Genomic DNA, 4,604 nt, shown 5'->3' with positions numbered 1-4,604 from the left:
GTACACACTTTAAAATAAATTTTATTCATGTGGGGATTGTTGGAATTTCTTGAATAAAATTAATTTTTAATAAAATAAAACTTTTCGTGATATGGCGTGTCTTTTGTAAATGATATAACCTTATATGAAAGGATATGTCTTTTATCAAAAGACATAATCTTATACAAAAAGATGTGACTATTTGAATGGATACAAATAGTCTATGAATTGTGGTTTCTTTTCCATTTTGCAACACAGAAAAATCATCCCTCAAAATTCTCTTTTTTTCCCTATATACGAGTACTTAAATACTGTGAGTTCGTTGAGTCATGTGCGTGAAGTGCTGCATTCACAGGTTGGTATATGTGTCCTATCCTGGGAAACAATTGTTCATGAAACCTTGAGCACCATAGAGGGAACAAAATTGTCTTAAGGAAACAACGCTACTGTTGGATTCGGATTGATTATTTTTGTGTTTTCTTAATTTCTCTGTAAATTTTCTCTACATCTTTTGCGAAATTATCGTTTCAATTAGAAGGGTTACATAGACGGTTACGTGGGATACCTCGGCTTCAACCTTAAGAGAACTCAAGGTTGTCGGTAACCTAAACGAACTATTTCAATTTCTACGAGCCAATTATAGCTCGACCACTACTTATATCCAAGGTATTGCCTTTTATGTTCACTTAAGATGATCTATTCTTTTTGCCACATATGGTAGGTCCCATGTTTGTCCCTAACGGTCTCTAAAACAATTTATAAGTTGATGAATAGTTTACATTTAATATAATTAATAGCACTTATTAGGAAAATGTGAACCAAAAAAATTTGTTGAATTTAATTGGTGGTTGATTCAATGTCATTTTAATTAGCGTAATCCTATTCGATAACAAAATTATTTTATATATTTCAAAAAATGTGATCGTTTTTTCAAATTTTCAAATATAATAAAAATATTAGAATAATTATTTTCGAATTCTTATTTTAACCTTTTTTCTCTAAATATCTCACAATTTTTTCTTCTTCGTTGAAATTAGTTCAACTAACGATTCAGTCGAACAACTTTCAAAAATAACAATTTAGTCCTAAACTTTCAAATTGGTAATAATTTGATCCGTACAGCTAAATTTTTGTTAGGATTTATCCGACAAAAACAGAACGTAGAATGCCACTGATAATTTATTTGTACACATTGAAATGCCACCTAAGCTTAAAAAAATAAAAGAAAAGAAAAGTAACAGTCCCGCCCCACACGTCTCTCCCCACCCTTCCGACGAGACGTGAGTTTCGGCTAAACCAGTTAGCCGAATTTTGGTGCTCTAACACCAAAATTCCTCCACAGTTTTCTTCTGAGACCTGTGGGTTAGGTTAATTTTCAAGTTCCCTTTCTTCCTTCGCTGCCCCAAAACCATGGGTAGTTTTCTGTCAACCCAATACCACAATCTACTCTCTCTTTCACATTCTCTCTCTACTCCATTCTATTATCCTCTCTTCAAAACTCTGAGATTCTCCTGAGTTTAAGCAATTTTTTCAAGGTTTAATTAGTTTCTATATTTCTGGGTTTGATTCAAATTTTTTAAATTGTAAAAAAATTGGAGGAGGTTCAATTAAAATTTAATGAAACTCAGTATTAGAGTTACTTATGTTCTTTAGGGTTTGTTACTTTGTTAGAGTTTGTTAGTAGATTATTAGAATTTGTTACTCATTGTTAGAGTTTGTTATGTATTTTATAGTCGTACATTGGGTCTATATATACAGACTTTCCTTCAGTGAATTAAACAAGTAAGAATCAATTTGCTCTTAGAGTTCTAATATGGTATCAGTTGAGAAATTTTTTCTTGAGAGTTCCTCGCTGTAGCTGAAGAAATCAAAGGCTGCACTTATGGCACGTTCTTCTGCTTCTCGTTCTTCTTCTTCCAACTCTCAGGGAAAGAAGAAAGAACGTCTTTGCACTCATTGTGGACTTCATGGCCACATAGTGGATCGTTGTTACAAACTTCGTGGATATCCACTTGGCTATCTAACTACCAGCGGTCGCAATTTCTCCTCATCGCCTCTTTCCAAAACGATCAATACTTCTTCGGAGTCTTCGTCTGTTTCTTCACCTGTTCCTGATTCTTTGGCTGGTCTTAATGCTGAACAGTGCCAAGGCCTATTAAGTCTGCTACACGCACCAGTCCAAAGCTAAAGTTGGTCCTGATTTGGACCCTGGCTCTTCACATGTAGCAGGTATCTGCCACTTCCCTCCTTCCCTTCCTGCTGGAACTTGGGTAATTGACTCTGGAGCCTCTGCCCATATTTGTTTTTTTTCCGAGAATGCTTTCTTTTTTTAAGGTTGTTTCTGGATTTTCTGTGACATTGCCAGATCAATGTCTTAAAGTGGAATTTATTGGGGATATTCAATTAACTTCCACCTTGGTTATTCATGATGTATTATTTGTGCCAAGCTTTCGATTCAATTTGTTATCCGTCAGCACTTTAATCAAGGAGTCTTCGCTTATAGTTACCTTTGTTTCTAATTCTTGTCTTATTCAGGACAAGTCCACTTTGAAGAAGATTGGCAAGGGTAATCTCTGGCATGGTCTCTCTGGCATGGTCTCTGCATTCTTGACATGGCTCGTTCATCCCCTATTGCTCCTCGTAATGTTTGAAATGTTGTTTGTTTGTCCTTTGTTACTAATTGGCATGCTAGGCTAGGCCACCCAGCTGAGAGACATTTATCTGTCTTACAGACTGTTTTGCCCTTTTTATCGTAAGGTTGATATGGTTAATAATCCTTGTTTAGTTTGTCCATTGGCTAAACAAAAGAAGTTGTCATTTGTTTCTCATAATTCTGTGGCAAATCATCCTTTTGATCTTGTTCATTGTGATATTTGGAGACCTTATCAATCTCCTACACATGCTAGTTTTCGTTATTTTCTTACGATCATGGATGATTTTTCTAGATACACTTGGGTTTTCTTAATGCGACAGAAGTCTGATGCATTGATGTTAGTTCCACGTTTTTTTGCTCTTGTTAAAACTCAGTTTGCAAAGACCATTAAGCAGTTTCGTTCTGACAATGCTCCTGAATTGGCTTTCACTGATTTTTTCAACACTAAAGGAGTTTTGCATCAATACTCTTGTATTGCTCGCCCTGAACATAATTATGTTGTTGAAAGAAAGCATCAAATTTGTTAAATGTTGCTCGATCCTTGTTTTTCCAATCTCGGGTGCCTATTAAGTTTTGAGGTGAATGTGTTCTCACTGCTTGCTTTTTGATTAATCGTACTTCATCTCCTTTGTTTCATTTGAAGACTCTCTTCGATTACATGGTTGCATTGCTGATTATTCATCATTACGGGTTTTTGGATGTCTCTGTTTTGCTTCTACCTTGACTACTCAACGTTCTAAATTCCATCCCCGTGCTATTGCCTCTATTTTTTTTTTTTTGAGTTATCCTCAAGGCATGAAAGATTATCATTTGTATGATATTGCACGTGGTCGAATTTTTGTTTCTCGGGATGTTGTATTTCATGAGAATATTTTTCTGTTTCATACTATTCCTCATGATGGTATTAATGTAGATCTTTTTCCTGCTGTTGCTCTTCCAAAATCTTTTGATTTTCCAACTAAGCACATGGTGGCAGAAGTTGATTTGAGTAAAGAATCACTACCCGTTGGTCACAACGATTTTTCCCTCCCTGATGTAACTACTTTAACTGAGGAAATTTTGGTCGCGTCCTCCCCTAATGCATCTATTTTGGCCCATGGTGATTCTGTACATATTTCTAATCCACCTACTGATGTTCCTGTGCATATTTATGCTTCTGATGCACCTTCTTCGACTTCTACTGATACATCAATTGGTATTTGGAGATCTTCCAGGGATGTCCGTCGGCCATCATACCTTCGGGACTATCATTGTAGTCTTGCTCACTCTAATGTTTTGGCCTCTTCTCCTTTGAAGTATAAATTACAAGAGTATTTGTCCTATGATAAGCTCTCACCTGGTTATAAACGGTTTATTCTCAATGTATCTACTCATCATGAACCTTCTTTTTATCACCATGCAGTCTCATACTTTCACTGGCGTGATGCCATGAATGCCGAGTTGCTTGCCATGGAATCTAATAATACTTGGTCAGTGGTGCTGCCTCCTGGTCATCATTCTATCGGCTGTAAATGGGTTTACAAAGTCAAGCACAATCCTGATGGATCCATTGAGCGCTACAAAGCAAGGTTAGTAGCTAAGGGTTATACTCAGCAAGAAGGTCTTGACTATATTGAAACTTTTTCCCTAGTGGCCAAGTTAGTCAATGTCAAAATTTTACTCACTCTTGTTGTTTCTCATAACTGACACTTGATCCAACTTGATGTAAATAATGCATTTTTGCATGGTGATCTATTTGAAGAGGTTTATATGGATTTACCATTGGGTTATAAGCAGAGTGTGGCCGCACCTCAGGTGGGCAATTGGTTTGTAAAATACACAAATCAATTTATGGCCTTAAACAAGCATCTAGACAATGGTTTGATAAATTTTCTCATGCTTTGTTGCTTCTTGGTTTTCGCCGGACTAAATCTGATTATTATCTATTTGTACGGGGTTCTGGTGCCACATTTATTGCTCTCCTTGTTTATGT

The 4,604-nt window shown here is 36.2% G+C and overlaps 1 long non-coding RNA gene across 1 annotated transcript; it reads left to right on the top strand.

Moving 5' to 3' along the window:
- Window positions 1-1,212: 1,212 nt before the first annotated feature.
- Window positions 1,213-4,390, top strand: LOC111016631 (uncharacterized). The gene is made up of 2 exons (XR_015790667.1): window positions 1,213-2,208; window positions 2,515-4,390. It is a non-coding gene; the product is annotated as an uncharacterized LOC111016631 (long non-coding RNA).
- Window positions 4,391-4,604: the final 214 nt, after the last annotated feature.

Source organism: Momordica charantia (assembly GCF_013281855.1).
Source record: "Momordica charantia cultivar OHB3-1 chromosome 5 unlocalized genomic scaffold, Mcharantia_2.0 BLBB01000005.1, whole genome shotgun sequence".
NCBI classification, from domain to species: Eukaryota; Viridiplantae; Streptophyta; class Magnoliopsida; order Cucurbitales; family Cucurbitaceae; genus Momordica; species Momordica charantia.
This window is presented reverse-complemented; position numbering and strand designations above follow the sequence as displayed.